Source organism: Dipteris shenzhenensis, chromosome 23, assembly GCF_047967505.1.
Source record: "Dipteris shenzhenensis isolate YYH24624 ecotype China chromosome 23, Dip_SZ_1.0, whole genome shotgun sequence".
In the NCBI taxonomy this organism is placed as follows: domain Eukaryota; kingdom Viridiplantae; phylum Streptophyta; class Polypodiopsida; order Gleicheniales; family Dipteridaceae; genus Dipteris; species Dipteris shenzhenensis.
The window spans coordinates 29,554,426-29,574,176 of NC_141618.1; the positions used below are offsets into that span (position 1 = coordinate 29,554,426).

At 42.2% G+C, this 19,751-nt stretch overlaps 1 pseudogene; it reads right to left on the reverse strand.

Moving 5' to 3' along the window:
* Window positions 1-565: 565 nt before the first annotated feature.
* On the reverse strand, window positions 566-2,553 carry LOC147887232 (glycerol-3-phosphate acyltransferase RAM2 pseudogene; annotated as a pseudogene).
* Window positions 2,554-19,751: the final 17,198 nt, after the last annotated feature.

Below are 19,751 nucleotides of genomic sequence, written 5' to 3' on the forward strand. Positions count from 1 at the left end.
CGTGAGCTGTCAAATAATTGCTCCGAGCTAATACCATCAAAGCCAGCGCCTTTGCACTAAATTCACTATATATCACATCTCCCAATTCCAAATGTGCGACAACAATCTAGGCACGGCGGTTTCTATCGAGACCTGGTGACGAGCGTCGAGCAATATTGCAAGCTTATTCTTTACCACTTAAGGCATAGATGACCCGTACGTAACAGCACGTCGTCCCCTGAACAGGCTTCATTCTAGCGGACGTGTCACATCCGTCTCTACCGAGTGGATGTCAAACGTTGCCTCACCTCTTTAAATTTATTTTTAAAGAAGATCACAAGAAGAGAATCCCACACCAACTTTACATAGAGATGAATAAAAGGCCGACTTGTTTAATATCAAGTCTCCGTGCTTTTAAGCATAAAATAGATTTATGGCGATGGCAGCTGCCGCAGCTCGTTTGCGTGCATCACATAGGTTGATATAATGCCAACCAAAGCCAAACGGCAACTAATGTTTGATTGCGGCAATAACGCTTATCTACTGAGTGCAGAAAAGTGAACGCTGATTGCTAAAGTGTGCTCGGTTACTTAACGCTTCCGTCATGCCCTGCCAACAATGTATATTTGTCTTTGCGATTGAAGTTGGTGCACTGGTAGCCCAGCTCACCAGCTAGCTGCTTCTGCACATGGTTTGCAATCTCGATGCCGGTCTTACCTTGAGCACGGCATTCCTCGATCGAGAGCGGCTCCAAGAAAATCACCTCGTAACTTGGCCGGGGATTCATCAAGAAAAAGAAGGCGTCCAGAAACTTGTAGCCTCGAGCTGTAGTTCCCTGGAACATGCTCATCCGGACGTTGAGAGCCACAGGCACGACGCGATCAGCCAAGTCCGCGAAGAGAGGACTAAACCTCAGAAGAAAAGGCTCCCGGCAGGTCGTGCCCTCGGGACAAACAAACAGGTCCTCTTTGGAGAGGAGCTTTTGAATGATCTTCGAGTCTTCTTCTCTGTTTCTGGTGAGGTGGGTAGCTCGAATAGGAGCAATGAATTCAGAAATCTTACTGACACTGTAAGCGAGAGCTCGGACCTTGCGACGAAGCGCCATTGTCAAGAAAGTAGGATCGGCGAGGGTGCGATGAGTGCAGACGAAGAGGACACCTTCCTGGTGGAATCCTCCTGTTTGACCCGCCCCGTTGAAGAGAACAGGAGGAGCGCCTTTCACCCGAAGTTCCAATCCAAGGAATGCAGCTAGAGGATAAGCTAATTCTTTTGGCAATAGGCCGGTCACAATTCTCATCAGCGCAAGAATGAGGCCGATAGGCGACCACAGGATGATTGCGAGGGCCGCAAAAGGAGTCGGGCGCATCACCAGACGACCATCGTGGAAGACGAGAGGAGTGAGATACTGGTCTCTTGGCACTGTTCCTACTTTCTTGTTTGCTGGAACAAGAAAGCCTTGCTGCACCACGATAGCCATAAATACAAATCAGTCCATCGTAGCAGGAAACACAGTGAAGCCTACCACCCGACACTAGGAAAACACATGGAAAAGATTGCACACAATCACACAATACCCCTTCTTCACTACATGCACAAGAGTAATGCAGATGGCATCAAACATATCATTCTGGGAGGCTCAAGGTCGCTAGCTAATCTACCATCGGCTACAGTGAAAGAACACCGATGCGCAGAGTTGAGCACGCTCTGTTTTGATGACATTTGCTATGTGCATTGATGCATTCTTCCCATTTTAGCTGATGTTAGACTAGTCGCCTTGCACATACATGTGATAGCAGATGTTTGGTTGCAAAATGCTTGCGCAAACGCGAAAGCAATTTACGATCAAATATGAAATGGAAGAGTTCCAGTTCACCCTGGTGAGATGAATTCAGAATCGCGCGATACCTCGGACCTTAGGCAGAAAAAGATACGGAAGCACAATAATCAGAGCTAGCTACTGACTTTGCATAGTGCCAAGAATTGGAGGTCTGATGGTCTAGTTCCGAGGCCCACATCAGGAGGACTGTCCCCAAAGAAAGCCTTCACGGCCTCCGCCTTCTTGTTCTCATCCAGCACCCCGCTCTTGGCCACAAAACCCGTGCAGTAGCCACCTTTGGTCACTTGCACATCTGTGCCGAACACCCCCTCTACTCCAAGATGGGTCTTGAGGAAGTGCTCCACAAATATCTTAGGATGAGACGTGACAGCATACCGACGCTGGCAAGACAAGAAAGCCCGATAGGCGGCGGGGTGCAAGTCCTCGAGGTAGAACTTGGGCAGAACAGCTCGAGAGACGGCGGAGACCTCGGAGAGTTTGAGGCCGGAAGTGGAGACGAAAAGGAGCAAATGGATGGAGAGCGTGGGGGAGAAGAGGGAGGCGAAGGAGGAGAGAGGGGAGAGGAGGAGGAGGGCGAGGGCACGGAGGGGGCCGCCAGCTTCGAGGGCGACGAGCATGTAGTAAGGGAAGAAGCAAGGGGAGCGAAGGAGGGTGGTGTCGAGGTGGGAGAGGATGGAGGAGGAGGAGGAGGTAGAGGGGGGAGTGAAGGAGAGTATTGAAGGGAAGGAGGGAGCCATGGCTATGGCGATGAGGAAGCTCAATGGCTATGGCGATGAGGAAGCTCAATGGCTATGGCAACTATAGCTCTCAATACTGCGCTCTATCGGATAAATCATAATAATAAGGAAACCTTGCCCACACATTGAGCTCCATGAGACCATGAGAAGATTGTTTATTGTTGGTGTTCACTTTGCATAACCCCCCCGCCCCGCCCCCCCCCCCCTCTACCACCCTTGCCTCTCATTCATTATCAGGCGTTCACGTTCCTCCCTTCTCTTTTGCATGTGCACCCTTTTAAAGATCCCCTCCATAAACAAGATCAAATACTTCCAAAAAGGCCCACCTTTTATGAAGAGTTGTGTATGTCCATGCTTACGAGTAGCATGACCCATCTACAACGCGTTACGGACCCACTTCTTTGGGTCTCAAGGTGGGATTTTAAAATGTCTTCAATTGATTTAATTGATTTTAGGACCCCATGCACTCTAGCCACCGCTTGCATTGGCTCTATGCTAAGTTTACTCTGCATGACTATTTTATCTTGAGCATCTCTCACACTTATTACATATATAATCTCTCTCTCTCTCTCTCTCTCTCTCTCTCTCTCTCTCTATCACACACACTCTCTATGTCTTAGTGCACAAATTGTATTTCTCTCTTCATCACACACCCACGTGTGCTCTCTCTTCCTTGATTGTCCTCCTCGTGACATGCGTACACACATGAAAACTCAAACATATGAGATCCCTCCCCATTCTTCTCTTTCTCACGTATTGCCCACACATACAATTACACAATATTGTTATAGGCACACTCTCTTATTCTAAACACACTCTCCAATTTTCTCTTGTGACTATTCCCGTCACACACACACAGTAGGAAAGCTACAAGGTTCAATGGACTGCATACTCTTTGTAAGAAATAAAAAAAGATTTAGAAATTATGTTGAGCTCAATCTCCCTCCAACAGGACCTTGTGATCCTCCAAATATGTAAGAACTATAAGAAATGCAGTATGCCAGATGTAGCCCCCTCAGGTGGTACTGAATCAAACAATTACGTAAGGATCTACTCCTTGGTAAAGAAAAAATGGCTCAACTAATTTCCCCATGCATCATGCTTTTTGAATTTGATACTTCCTTAGGGCACATTGAATTAAGGTTGAGTTCCACCTAATTGAACCAATTTGTGAGTTTTTCCCACTTGCTAAATTTATATATAGGGTATATATAAACAATCCAAGCCCTAATTTAAAAGAACCCAATAATTTCTTAAGGCTCATCTATCTATAGATGATGTATAGATGGTCAGCCTTCAATTCTAGATAGATGGGCTTTCCACAGAGAGAGAGAGAGAGAGAGAGAGAGAGAGAGAGAGAGAGAGAGAGCACTGTTTTGCTGCATCATTGGGTGCATGTGAGCGAAATTAGAGTGCATACGATTTTATTCATTCTAAGAGATGAAATCGTTTAAAGCCATTAAGAGCTGTCGATTTACCTTTTTGCTTTGGGAATCTACAATTGTTGAAAGGGTTTAATGTTGCGGCAAGGGCAGCAAGCAAATCCGCTGTAATGAGAATTGCTGGGCAATGATTGACTACAGAAATAGTTGCCGAGGATGTAGTTAGCAAAGAAGAAGACAAGCTTGAGCTATTGAGTGACAATAGTGAAGTCGAAGAGATAAACGATATCGTACCTACGTTAAATGCAATATAGAGTGTTATATGTTATACATGAGGGGATGGATAGGAGAATATGTTAGGTGATGGAAGAGCCATATGCACATCTCCATCTCATCTCATTTTGTACTTGGAAGTGATGAATGAAGCTCTAAATATGTAGGATGGTATGTTGTATGTGAGGGGATGGATGGGAGAATATGTCAAGCGATGGAAGAGCGGATATGCTTGTATCCATCTCGTCTCATTTTGTACTTAAAAGCTAATAACTTATGGGCTACGAGTTACGCTATTGTGTTGTAATTACTTAGATTGTGGATGATTTGGTACACATAATAGGTAGATCCAACCTTGTGACTTGCAAATACTTTCAAGGCAACAGTGAGAAAAAGGGGGGAACAATCAAATAAGCACAATTGAAGTTTATATTTTCAAGTCGCAAGGGTTGATCTAGCTATCATGTGCACTAATTCACATCGATATATTTCAACATTTCAGCAATAACTTTACAAGTCCACATAATCCACTTAATCAATTCTAACCACTTGAACAACTTAAACCATGTAGCTCACTTAAACCACTTAGTCCCCTTATACCACTTGAATCAGTTAGTCCACTAAACCCACTTAAACCACTTCAGTCACTTATACCACTTAAACCACTTAGTCCACTTAAACCACTTAATCAATTCTAACCACTTAAACTATAGTAATCCACATTAAACTTTATACTAGCTCCACTTTTACATTAAATCACTTAACCCACTTAGTTCGCTTAAACCACTTAATCCACATTATGAAGTTTACATAGTTATGCACTAGGTCCCATGTCTACTATTCCCTAAGTGATTGGTCCTTCAGCCTATGAATCTATATTGGTGAGGTCCTCAAAATCAAATGTGTCAATAACCGCAATGGCATCCAAGTCTCCAAAAGTATCTTTGTAGCATGCAAGCTTATCCTCAAGCATGTATATGTGTGCTTGCAAGTCCTAAATCTCTTTGTCTTGAGTTGCAAGACGAGCTTGTAACTCCTCAGCCAGTAACAACCTGTTGATGGAGAGGTATGGCAGATGTTGCCAAGTCAACAAGGTCACTATGTGCCTTGGAAGTTAGCACATGAGGCCTCAGAGACATGGACTCTTTGTTCTCTATACTTGCTCGCTTGTGCTCCATAGGATGTCCCTTTTCTGTTCTTGACAAGTGATGGTGACCATTCTAATCCACACGTTGATGCAAGACGTCACACACATACACCTGCTGAATGAAGAACATGGCTATCTGTTGGTTGTTGGGGATGCTCCCTTCCACCTCTATGGATCGCTGGAGAAGGATGTGGGCAAGGGTTTTGTGCCGCAAGTCTAACAACTTGGGTTGTGCACATTTGTTTCTTCTAGCATTTTCGGATTGAAGAAATAAGGTGTTTCTTACGAACTCCGATGGACAAAGCCTTTACACTTGTCGAAAAGAGAGCGGGTCACCTTGCATGGTGCCGCCATCCACTGGACCAGTGGCAAAAATACCCAGCCCCTCCCTTCCCAACATCTCTCTTTGTGCCTACAAGATAGCTTGAGACTCGGTGTGATTTAGCTGGTCCGCTAAATTAGCCTCTTGAGGCACAGGTGAGACTTATGACCCTCGCGAAACAGAGGTTCCTTTGGTTGGGAAGGATCCTGTGGGAGAATATTCTCTACATTCTCTTCCTCCATGCTCATACTTCACCTAAAAAATGACAACAAGATAGAATTATTTTATGACCCTAAACAATATTAAACAATTAAATTCAACATGGATACTTATCGCATCGTTCACTTATACAAACAATATTTAAACATTTATTATCGCATCATTTATTATCTCATGAGATCGTACCAAATTCAAATATACAAACTTGAATCATGGAGTGGAGACTTGGATGATATACAAAAATAGCAATGTTACAAGTAATCATGTTCAAAAATTCATATTACAAATTGTCCAAGAAAGACTCAGACATTTGTTGGTCTAAGTCCTTGGTGGGAACTGAGGTGTATGCCACATCTAGGAGCAATATAAAAAACCCCACAAATATCAGTAGTGCTTGGATGTTGTGATGCCAAAAATTGATATTTTTAACTTGGCATTGATATTGTTTTTCTCTATGTTTGATAAGAGTTTGAGTATCAAGTGATAGCCTAGCGGCTCTCACTTATTTCTATTTTCTATGATATTCTATGGGATGGAGAGGATGAGTGGAATGGCTCATTGTAAATACCATAGGTATGAATTATAAATACCTTGGTATGGGGTGAGAGTTATTTGTGTATGGGATATTATGGAGTTTTTTAGAAAATAGGAAGAGTGAGTCATATAAAGAGGTGGGCTCATGTCCATGTGTTCCAATAATATAAGAGAGGCCACATGCCAAGCATGTGGAAGGCATGTGGAGGAGTGTGAAGTCAAGAGGAATCCTTCTAGAACTCCTATGTGGAATAAGGAGGATGTGGACATGTGGAAAAGAGAGGGTCCCTATGGGCTCCATGTGAGGAGACTCTTGACTTTCTCAATATTTTAAGATTCTTGAGCATATTTTGATGGGACACATGGCAAGAGTAGCCAAAAAGGACATAAATGGTGACATACGTGCTTATGTGATTGATGGGAAAAGGAATCTACAGGCAGCAATTGTAAATGGGTGAAGGAGGGTAACAAAATCTCTATAAAAGGAGCCCTCCTCTCCCTTGTTCATCAATCTCTCTTCCACCATTGGGCCTTATGTTGCTGTAGTTCTAGTCTCCCCAAGCCTCTTCCATGAGCCTTCTCTTCCTCTTGTAGATATTCTCTTATGTAGACTCTTGAGTCCTTCTCTCTCTAGTTTATTCTCTCTCTATGAGTAGTCTTGGAGCTTTCGCTCCCTCTTGTATGTATGAAACCTCTTCTTCTCCCTTGTGTTTGTAGTGTTGAGGTGGATTCTCACTCTATTTGTAATGAAGGTCACTTCAGGTTCTCTCTCTCTTCAGTGTCTCTTTCCTTTTCTTTCTTTCAAAGCCTTAAAAGTTCTTTCTATTCGGCTGCTCACTGTGCACACATGGTCCATTTGTTTCCTGAGCCACTATGCAAACTTCTTCCCCTCTTCTAGGCGAAATCTATGAGGGGTGGATCGTTGATGAAGGTGGAGTCTTGAGGGAGCATCCTGCTCAGGCGAAATTAGCTTGGGTGGAGGGTAGTTTTCATGACAGTTTGACCCCCTATTAGTGTTTTGCTTATAACTTTCTGCTCGATAGTCCGATTGTAATGAAATTTATATCAACGCGAAGCTCTCTTCAAGGCGCATGTTTGTATATAATCAGATCTTGAATCAGATACTGCTGCAAAAAGTTATGAGTCTCTGTGTTTGACAATCTGTTTTCATGATAGTTTTTACCCCCTTCCAGTAAACTGTCCATATCTCTTCAACCGTCTGTCTGTTTTCAATGAAACTTATATCAACGCGAAGCCCATCTCAAGGCGCATCTCTTTGTGTACTTGAATCTTTGATATCATGTCTCTACTGAAAGTTATAGGCCTCTGTGTCTAATGATAGTTTGTAGAGTGTTTTGAGCTAAGTATAAAGGTGTCTATGAAGGAGGTGCAATGTTTCCTCGGAATCTATCCATCCGACCTAATAAACCCCTTCAAACTCCTCGATATATATCAGTTCATGTCATGTTGAGCCGCAAGATCTTCTTTTAACAATGTATCGCTCTTCTCTTTGGTGCAGACCGGCTCGCTGAGATTATGGCCTCTGCTGATCCTTTCCTTCTCCCTATGCTTGACTACAACATCACTTGGGATGTTACCATCTTCATTCTCATCTAAGAGAGGAAAGTATGGTGTGGTATCTTGGCATAAAAGCTTCTTTCTAATGTCTCATTCTCAATGATAAGTATCTTTGGCAATCAGTTCGAATGCTGCAGGAAGTGAAGAGGTGCATGAAGTTTATTACCCCCAACTTCATGTCACATCTTTTGGTGGAGACGCTGGGTACGTTTGGTATTGGATTCATCCCACCTTACTAAACGGTCTCGGGTGTACTTGATTGCATGTTATGCCTAGAAGAGGCATGTCTTTGTATGAGATAAAGAAGATGCCTGGAAGAACTCCGTTAGAAGAGATTGCAACCCGTTTAAGAGAACTTGAAGATTGTGAAGGTGATGCTCAAGCTATTCGCACAGTCACCATGATCATATCCTTTATGTTTGCATTGTTGAATATGTTGGTGAATCGACAACGCCGGTAGCAGGCACAATGATAAATTGGGGATTGATCCATGCACTGGCAGCTTGGTGTGAAGAAGAGTTGAGTCTTTGGGTAGTTTTCGACTATAACAGTGGAGTGGTGATTCTTAATGCTTTCGACTTCTTTTGCTATGCAAACGATGAAGATTACAATATCTTGAAGCTTTTATGTACACTTCCTATTGTGAGAAGGGTGATTCTAGAATGCATGTATACACAATGTTTTCATGGTGCTGGTTGGTCACTTATTTTTGAAGATTTTGTTGAGGATCACATTGTGGAGGGTTTTCAATAAGTGGTTATGCATAATAAGTTGGTCTTGGTACACTAAGGCTCTGTGGGATCTTGTTCAGATCTTATTTGGGATATTATTTGGATCTTGGTGTTTCCTTTTTGTGTTTCATCATGGTGAAGATTCCAGTGTTTCGAGGGACCCAAGGGGAAGACCCGGAGTCTTATCTTCGGGATTTTGTTCGAGGATGCCGGCTTTCTGGATGGTCCATGAAGGATCGGGCAGAGATTTTGCCTGATTTTCTTGAAGGTGTAGCCTTGAGTTGGCATGAGACCTTGCCGGACTCTACCAAGGAGGACTGGGACCAAGTGGTGGCAGCAATGAAGCAGAGATTTGGGGCAGTGGAGTCGCCAAATGCTTTAATGTTGCAGTTGGACCGGTTCTGTCAAGGAGAGGGTGAGTTGGTCTCTGTGTTGGCAATCCGATATGAAACTTTATGGACAAAGTATGAAAGGGCAGCTTTGCGAGCTGTGGCATCGGCATCATCGGCCCCTCAAAGTCTCTCAAGGATGGAGCACTTAAAGATGAGCAAATTTGTTATGGCTTTGGAGCCTCGTCTTCGCTCAAAAGTAATGATTAAAGATCCGACAACATACATGGAGGCACTTCGCATTGCAACCAAGAAAGAAGCTTCTCTAAAGATCGAATCCTCTTTTGTGTCTTCAATAGCTTCAACTTCTAAGGTGGAGGTAATGGGCACTCCTCAGGTACCAAAATCCTCTGAGTTAGATCATAATATCTCCCAATTGATGGCAGAGTTTGCTGATTTGAAATTGCATTTGGTTAATGCACGACAACCTAGAGCACCAAAGAGTGAAGATAGGCCTCGAGATAGGAGTGGGGTCACTTGCTATGAATGTAATGAAAAAGGTCACTATCGCCTCGAGTGTCCTAGATTGAGAAAGAAAGAAGAAAAACAAGTATCCTTGTTAGAAGCTTCTTCAGGGGATGAGGAAAGAGAGGTAATGATGGCTAAACGGGGGCGTGGTAAAGCAAAAGAAGAAGAAGAAAGCAAGGAAGAAGTAGATGAGGAACATCAAGAAGAGGAACACTGTAGTAAGAAAAAGAAGGCATCTAGAAGGAGAATTAGCCAGTCAGACTTTCCTTTAGGACAAGGAATTGGAAGCTATGACTTGTTGTCCGACCTTAAAGAAAAGGAAGCTCATATCACCTTTGGTCAATTACTTGCTTTGTCTCCAAAACTACGGAAGGAATGGGGAAAACTAGCAAGCACAAGGGTGTCAAAGAAGAAAAAGAAGAAAAGTGCCAATCTTATTGTTCAAAAGGTAGATATAGATGTTGGTGATGATGTACTTGTGGTTGATGTGATCATTGATGGTCAAGTGATTTCTAATGTGTACATTGATGGAGGTGCATCGATTAATGTCATGAGTGAGAAGACCATGATTGATGCTGATTTAAAATACTAGTACTACCTCTCCTTATCGCATCAAATTGGCTGACAACACGAGGGTTAAGACCTTGGGAGTTGTGAAGAATCTAGAAGTGGATGTATGTGGAATTTCTGTGCCGACTACTTTTCAGGTGATCCCTACCAAGCCAGATGCACGTGCCTATCCATTGATTTTGGGAAGGCCTTGGCTACGCAAGGTGAAGGCTGTTCAAAAGTGGGATACTGGAGAATTGATTTTGCAGGGAAATGATAAGAAGGTGCGCTACAACATCAGAAGCCGCAAAAAGGAAGTTGTCAAGGAGGAGTCTTCAACATCAGAGAGTTCAAGCTCTGACTTAACCGATGAAGAAGAAGAGACAGGGTGTAGCTCCGAGGAGTCCAAGTTAGAGGGTGAGGTGGAAGGAGTGGCCTTTGGTCTTTGTCTTGGTGCTAATCGGGATGAGTCAGGAAGGAACAAGGTGGTGGTGCAAGAAGATCCTATAGAGACACTTCATGTGGAGGATGTGGAGCACACTAAACGACGCCAACGCAATGAAGATTCTCTATCAAGTAGTGAGAAGCTCCAGTACTTGGATATGCTAGATGATTTTCCATGTCTCTTTGCAACAAGCTATTCACAGGTTCGACCAGTCTCTCTTGTGGAGCACAAGATTGAGTTGAAGCCAGAAAGCAAGCCAGTTGTGCAACGCTTAAGGCGATTGGGGGTGATCCAAGCTGAGGCACTAAAGAAAGAGGTAACACAACTACTTGAGGCAGGATTCATCTTTCCTGTTGATGATTCAGAATGGATATCTCCTGTAGTTGTCACACCAAAGAAAGGAAATAAGTGGCGAGTTTGTGTGGACTTTCATCCTTTGAATACATGCACTAAGAGGGATCATTTTCCTTTGCCATTCCAAGATGAAATACTAGACCAAGTGGCAGGGCATGAGATGTATTCTGTATGTGATGGGTATTCTGGGTACTTTCAAACTCGTATTCGGGAGGAAGATCAAAAGAAAACATCATTTGTCACACCTTGGGGAGTTTTTGCTTACAAAATGATGCCTTTTGGGTTGACCAATGCACCAGCTACATTTCAAAGGTTCATGAGTCAAGTCCTGGAGCCTTACTTGGGAAAGTTCATACGGGTGTTTTTGGATGATTTTTGCATTTATTCTCGGTGCATAGATCACATGGAGAAGTTAAAGATGGCCTTAGCTAGGATTGATGAAGTAAAAGGGTATCTAAATCCTAGCAAGTGTCATTTCGCTCAAACAAAAGTAGTCTTGTTGGGGCATATTGTGTCTCAAGAAGGCCTGCAAATGGATCCTGACAAGGTTCAAGCAATCATGGCATTGCCAAGTCCTGAGAGTGTCACTGGTGTTCACAGAATTCTAGGAAAGAGCAAGTATTATCAACGCTTTTGTGATGATTTCACAGAGATAGTGCATCCCATGAACTTGTTGACAAGAAAAGGAGTTTCTTTCCAATGGGGTATGGAGCAACAAGATTCTTTCCAGCAACTTAAGGAGGCCATGAGTAAGGGCCCAATATTGAAGCCCCCTGATTGGTCTCAAGACTTTTATGTAAATCCAAGTGTATCTTTGCATTCAGTTGGTGCTGTATTGCTACAAAAAGGAGAGGCAAGTAGAATGCAACCCATCTATTATGCCAGCCGACAGCTTACAGATGTGGAAACAAGGTATGAAGAAATGGAGCAGCAAGCTCTCTCTTTGGTGTTTTCTGTCAGAAAGTTTCGCTCCTATTTATTACCTCGACCATTTTTCTTCCTTACCTCTCAGTCTGTATTAGCATATCTAGTTTGCAAGCCTAATCCTGGGGGGAGATTTGCAAAATGGTTGTCAGAGCTTCAAGAGTTCTCTTTCTCTTTTGTCACTGAAAATACCACTAGGTCCACTATGGCAGATTTGCTCACAGGACGGGAGGATCTAGGAGAAGAAAAGAAATGTAAGGAGAACATTAAAGATGAAAGGGATACACCACCAACAGCTTTTGTTTTGTATTTTGATGGGGCTTTTAGTCCTTCATGCCAACAAGGAGCCGGGGGGATAGTCTTGATGAATCCTAAAGGTCAAGAGGTATGGGCAAGAGGACAAGAGCTTCCAGGTATCACAACTAACAATGCAGCTGAGTATAATGCTTTGATTCTTGGTTTGGAGGGTTGTCTTCAAAGTCAAGTTAAAGAATTGGAAGTAAGAGGAGATTCTCAGCTTATTATAAAGCAAATGCAAGGGCATTACCAGACAAGAAGTCCTCATTTGAAGGAGCTTAATCAAAAGGCTATGGCACTATGTAGTCAGTTTGATTTTTGCAAGTTTGTTCATATAAATAGAAAAGAAAATCAAAGGGCAGATGAGTTAGCTACTCAAGCCATTGTAGTACAAGACCGGGGGGTGGTTTCTTTGGTAGACACTAGATGGCCAGAACTGCAAGACGTTCAGCAATATGTGGAAGAAGGCATGTTTCCTCAAGGGTTAACTCCACAACAGAAGCAAAGATTGGTAAGGAAGGCTTGTCCCTATACTATTGTTGATGACATTCTTTATAAATTGGGAAAAGATAAGGTGCTCCGTCGAGTGGTCCATCCCATGGAGACTAGCAGAATCCTAGAAATGTGTCATGAATGCTCTGGTCATTTTGCTTCAGCAAGCACAGCTAGGAGAATTCTTAATGCAGGATACTTTTGGCCACGCCTCCATAAGGATGTATATGAATGGTGTCGAAGTTGCAAAGTATGCCAAAAGTTTGGAAGGCGACAGTTGATTCCTGGGCCCTTGAAGCCTATTCCAGCATATGGACCATTTGAGAGGTGGGGGTTGGACTTTGTGGGACCACTCCCTCGCTCATCTCAAGGCAAGCATTATTTATTGGTGGCCACAGATTATGCGACTCGATGGACAGAGGCCAAGGCCATAGTCAATAGCAAGGCAAGCACAGTTGCAAAATTTCTCTTTGATCAAATTTGTTCACGCTTTGGTTGTCCTTTGGAAGTTCTCACTGATGGAGGAACCTCTTTTAGAAATGAACTAATTGAAGATGTGGTGCATAAGCTAAAGATAAATCATAGCATGTCCATGCCATACTATCCCCAATGTAATGGCTTGGTTGAGAAAACAAATGGATTGTTGTGCAATTCAATGGGAAAGCTTGTTGACACCAAGAAAAGGCATTGGGATAGGCATTTGGCAGAGGTTTTATGGGCTTACAGAACCACACACAAGCTAGCTATTGGGTTTACACCATTCCAACTAGTGTATGGAATAGAAGCCATTTTACCCATTGAATTAGAGATACATAGTCTTCGCACAACTGTTGCAAGAATAGAAGGACAGGAGGATGCCTATGCTCAACGCTTGGTACAGCTAGAAGCCTTGGATGAATACAGATTACAGGCTTTACAAAACTTGGAATCTTCTCAAAGAAGGCGCAAGGCCCATTTTGACACCAAATTACGCAAGAAGAAAGATATTGCAGAAGGAGATTTGGTAATGAGATTTGATAGCCGTCTGGACAAGCGGCTAGACAAAAAACTTATCGGCCGATGGGAGGGACCATATCGAGTCAAAAAGAAGTTCACGAATGGAACCTTTCAGCTTGAGGATGTTGATGGCATGGTGATACCCGGACGCACCAATGAGTATCGCCTTAAATTCTTCTATGCTCGACCACCTTGAGGGCCAGTAGACCCTCTCTGTACTAGAGAGGATCTGCTAGGGGGGGAAACATGTGACGCCAAAAATTGATATTTTTAACTTGGCATTGATATTGTTTTTCTCTATGTTTGATAAGAGTTTGAGTATCAAGTGATAGCCTAGCGGCTCTCACTTATTTCTATTTTCTATGATATTCTATGGGATGGAGAGGATGAGTGGAATGGCTCATTGTAAATACCATAGGTATGAATTATAAATACCTTGGTATGGGGTGAGAGTTATTTGTGTATGGGATATTATGGAGTTTTTTAGAAAATAGGAAGAGTGAGTCATATAAAGAGGTGGGCTCATGTCCATGTGTTCCAATAATATAAGAGAGGCCACATGCCAAGCATGTGGAAGGCATGTGGAGGAGTGTGAAGTCAAGAGGAATCCTTCTAGAACTCCTATGTGGAATAAGGAGGATGTGGACATGTGGAAAAGAGAGGGTCCCTATGGGCTCCATGTGAGGAGACTCTTGACTTTCTCACTATTTTAAGATTCTTGAGCATCTTTTGATGGGACACATGGCAAGAGTAGCCAAAAAGGACATAAATGGTGACATACGTGCTTATGTGATTGATGGGGAAAGGAATCTACAGGCAGCAATTGTAAATGGGTGAAGGAGGGTAATAAAATCTCTATAAAAGGAGCCCTCCTCTCCCTTGTTCATCAATCTCTCTTCCACCATTGGGCCTTATGTTGCTGTAGTTCTAGTCTCCCCAAGCCTCTTCCATGAGCCTTCTCTTCCTCTTGTAGATATTCTCTTATGTAGACTCTTGAGTCCTTCTCTCTCTAGTTTATTCTCTCTCTATGAGTAGTCTTGGAGCTTCCGCTCCCTCTTGTATGTATGAAACCTCTTCTTCTCCCTTGTGTTTGTAGTGTTGAGGTGGATTCTCACTCTATTTGTAATGAAGGTCACTTCAGGTTCTCTCTCTCTTGAGTATCTCTTCCCTTTTCTTTCTTTCAAAGCCTTAAAAGTTCTTTCTATTCGGCTACTCACTATGCACACATGGTGTATTTGTTTCCCGAGCCACTATGCAAACTTCTTCCCCTCTTCTAGGCGAAATCTATGAGGGGTGGATCGTTGATGAAGGTGGAGTCTTGAGGGAGCATCCTGCTCAGGCGAAATTAGCCTGGGTGGAGGGTAGTTTTCATGATAGTTTGACCCCCTGTTAGTGTTTTGCTTATAACTTTCTGCTCGATAGTCCGATTGTAATGAAATTTATATTAGTGCGAAGCTCTCTTCAAGGCGCATGTTCCTATATAATTAGATCTTAAATCAGATATTGCTGCAAAAAGTTATGAGTCTCTGTGTTTGACAGTCTGTTTTCATGATAGTTTTTACCCCCTTCCAGTAAACTGTCCATATCTCTTCAACCGTCTATCTGTTTTCAATGAAACTTATATCAGCACGAAGCCCATCTCAAGGCGCATCTCTTTTGTACTTGAATCTTTGATATCATGTCTCTACTGAAAGTTATAGGCCTCTGTGTCTAATGACAGTTTGTAGAGTGTTTTGAGCTAAGTATAAAGGTGTCTATGAAGGAGGTGCAATGTTTCCTCGGAATCTACCCATCCGACCTAATAAACCCCTTCAAACTCCTCGATATATATCAGTTCATGTCATGTTGAGCCGTAAGATCTTCTTTCAACAACGTATCACTCTTCTCTTTGGTGCAGACTGGCTCGCTGAGATTATGGCCTCTGCTGATCCTTTCCTTCTCCCTATGCTTGACTACAACATCACTTGGGATGTTACCATCTTCATTCTCATCTAAGGGAGGAAAGTATGGTGTGGTATCTTGGCATAAAAGCTTCTTTCTAATGTCTCATTCTCAATGATAAGTATCTTTGGTAGTCAGTTTGAATGCTGCAGGAAGTGAAGAGGTGCGTGAAGTTTATTACCCCCAACTTCATGTCACAACGTCTATACGGTTCAGACTTTCCTTGCACTGCAAATCATCATAGCTGCCCAATTAGAGCCTTTGCGGGTCCGATACTAGTCAATGGTGCACAAATGTCTGGAATGAGTTGATAGGGTGTAGCTTTTAAAATTAGTTTTCTAGCATCCACTGCTTTCATTTTAGGGGGTGGTCTTCTTGCCATTAAGTACCCAATGATATCTCCACACCAATCTAGAATAGCATCTATTTGAAATTGTGTGGTGTCTAGCAAGTCGTCTTCTACTCCAGTGGCTTCTTCTCTTGACTTGACACGAGACATGTGATCAGCAATGTAGTGTTGGGCACCTTTGCAGACCACTAATGCTTGATGGTCGGTGTAGAAGACAAAATCATTTGCCAATAAATAGTGCCCAAATTCCTCAACACTATACACCATTGCTAGGGCTTCTCTTTCTGTGGTGGTATAGTTGATGTCGGCATCATTGCATTGTCGACTAGCGAAGTAGAATGGGTAGTCTTTCTTATGTTCACCAGGTTGACAAAACACACTCCCAATTGCTTTCTTGGATCCATCAGTATGAACATGAAAATCAATATCCCAATTGGGAGATATAATGATGGTGTTGTGATTAGGTGCTACTTTAAAAGCTCAAAGGCTTGGTCGCACTCTTCTATCCATTAGAATTCCACTAATAATTTGAAAAGTGGTCTAGTTATCATGGCATACCGTAATATAAATCTTCTATAATAGCCAGCATGTCCCATAAAGACCCATACACCTTTGGAATTTGTAGGAGGAGGCATTCCATGATGATTTTGATTTTGTTCATGTCAATTGTAATCTCATGTTGAGAAAAGATGTGTCCCTAAACAACTCCTTGGGTGACCATGAACTAGCATTTTGTTGGATTTAGGGAGATGCCATACTCCCCACATTTGATTAGTACTACTTCAAGACATTTGAAGTGGTCTTTTTTGTTTGAGTGGATGCACAAATCATTCAAGAACACCTATAAAATGTCACATATGACCAAATATTTCTGCGCACCATGCTTTTGAAGTTGCATGAAAAATCATAAATGATAAATAAAATATAGGTTAAAAACATACATGAGTTGTGGAGAATGTGATGTCAATGTTGTCACATGAGAGTTTTCTCATAGAAATTTCAAGCAACCTAACACATGATGGAAGGATAATGGCACTAGTACCATTCTTCAAATAATCATATGATGGTGTGGAGAATGGTACTATTATTATTCATCACATGGATAACAAAGAATGGCACCAGTTCCATTCTCCATTCTCCATGTGATGAATGGCACTGATGCCATTTTCCACAACATCATATGATTATTTGGAGAATGGCACCAGTTCCATTCCCCACAACTTCATATGATCTTTTGAAGAATGGCACCAGGACCATCCTCCATGAGGCTATATTACCAAATGTCAAGGTTTTCACATGAGAGTTTTCTTATAGAAAGTTTAGAGGAACCTAACACATGGTTGTTGGAGAATGCATTGATGTCATTCTCCACAACAGCATATGATTATTTGGAGGATGCCACTAGTGCCATTCTCTTGTCTCCATTTGATGAATGGCACTAGTGCCATTCTCAACAACATCATATTATTATTTGCTGAATGGCACCAGTTCCATTCTCCAGAACTTCATCTAAGCTTTTGGAGAATGGCAGTAATGCCAATCTCCTTGAAGGTTTATCAATAGATGTCAAGGTTGTCATATGAGATTTTTCTCATAGGAAATTTAGAGGAACTTAACACATTATGGTTGGAGAATGGCAATGGTGCCATTGTCCACAACACCATATGATTATTTGGAGAATGGCACCCATATTATTCATCACATGGATTGTGGAGGATGGGACCAAACCCTTCTCCATTCTTCATGTGGTGAATGTCACTGGTTCCAATCTCCAAATAACCATATGATGTTGTGTAGAATGGCACCAGGGCTATTCTCAACAATGTTATTTGTGTAGTGATGACAATATCCATGAGTTTTTGTGGAATAGCATTGGTGCCATTCTCCATGAGAGCTTTTGGAGAATGGCATTGGTGCCATTTTCGATGATGTTGTGGAGAATGGCACCAGTTCCATTCATCACATGGATTGTAGAGAATGGCACTAGTGCCATTCTCCATATGTCAAGGTTGTCACATGAGAATTTTCACATAGAATATTTAGAGGAAGCTAACACATGATGGTTGGAGAATGGTACTCGTGCCATTGTACACAATACCATTATTGTTTGAAGAATGGTACTGGTGCTATTCATCACATAAATTGTGTAGGATGGCACCAATGCCACTCTCATTCTTCATGTAATGAATGGTACTGCTTACATTCTCCAAATAATCATATGATGTTGTGGAGAATGGCACCAGTTCCATTCTCCACAACTTCATGTGATATCTTGGAGAATAGCATTGATGCCAATCTCCATGTGAGCTTTTGGAGAATGGCACTAGTGCCATCCTCCATGACAGTTTATAGAGGATGGCACTAGTGGCATCCTCCATGATGTTGTGCAAAATGGCACCAGTGCCATTCATCAGATGGATTGTAGAGAATGGCATCAGTGCTATTCTCCATATGTCAAGGTTGTCACATGAGAGTTTCTCATAGAAAATTTAGAGGAACCTAATAGATGATGGTTAGAGAATGGCACCGGTGCAATTGTCCACAACACCATACATGGATTGTGGGGAATGCCATTCTCCATTCTTCTCCATGTGATGAATGGCATTGGTGCCATTCATCACATGGCACTGGTGCCATTATTTAGAGAATGGCATTGGTGCCATTCTCCAAATAATAATATGATGTTGTGGAGAATGGCACCACTGCCATTCTCCACACTTCATCTGATCTTTTGGAGAATGGCACTGAATCCAATCTCCATGTAAGCTTGTGGAGAATGTCACTGGTGCCATCCTCCATGATAGTTTGTGGATGATGGCACTGGTGCCATCCCCCATGATGTTGTGGAGAATGGCACCAATGCCATAAAGAGAAAATTTAGAGGAACCTAATAGATGATGGTTAGAGAATGGCACTAGTTCCATTGTCCATATTACCATATGATTATATGGAGAATGGCAGCAATGCCATTCTCCATTCTGCATGTGATGAATGGCACTAATGCCAATATCTTAAATAATCATATGATGTTGTGGAGAATGGCACCGATGCCATTCTCCACAACTTCATCTGATCTTTTGGAGAATGGCACTCATGCCAATATCCATGTGAGTTTGTGGAGAATGGCACTAGTGTCATCCTCCTTGAAATTTCGTAGAGAATGGAACCTAACACCTGATGGTAGAAGAATGGCACTATCGCCATTTCTCTACAACCCAATTTGTTCTTTTGTAGATTGGTACTGGTGTCATTCTCCATGAGTGTTTGTCACCAAATGTTTATATTGATGTCATACTTTGATGGTATCATTGATGGGACTAAAAAAGTCCTTGATTTATAAAAAATTGAAAGTGCATCGCATCACAAGTCTAGATATAAGATTCCAATTTAAAGACTTGTGAAAAGAAAACTTTAGTTATCCTTACATTTCCAATGTTATATTTCTTAATATAAACCATTGATGTAGCAAGAAGAGTTGCCTTTGAAGAATTTCATATCTTCTCCTTAAATTTTTCATGTAATAATCAAATGCTCAATGCATCCAAACCCTATCCAAGAAGGATTGAAAAGGGGATTGATATACAATTATCATCCTTCTCCTCTAGCATAGAGGATTTGAATATGGCATGTCTCATTCACAAAACAAAAAGAATATCTTTAATCTCTTGCATTCACTCATCATAACTAGGCTTAAGAATGACATTAGGGCCTTTTACAAGCATGGTGGTAAAAGAAAGAGTTGGTTGTAAAGTAACAAAAAGGAGTTCCCATGTTTGAGACAAAATACTTCAATCATGAGCACTTGATT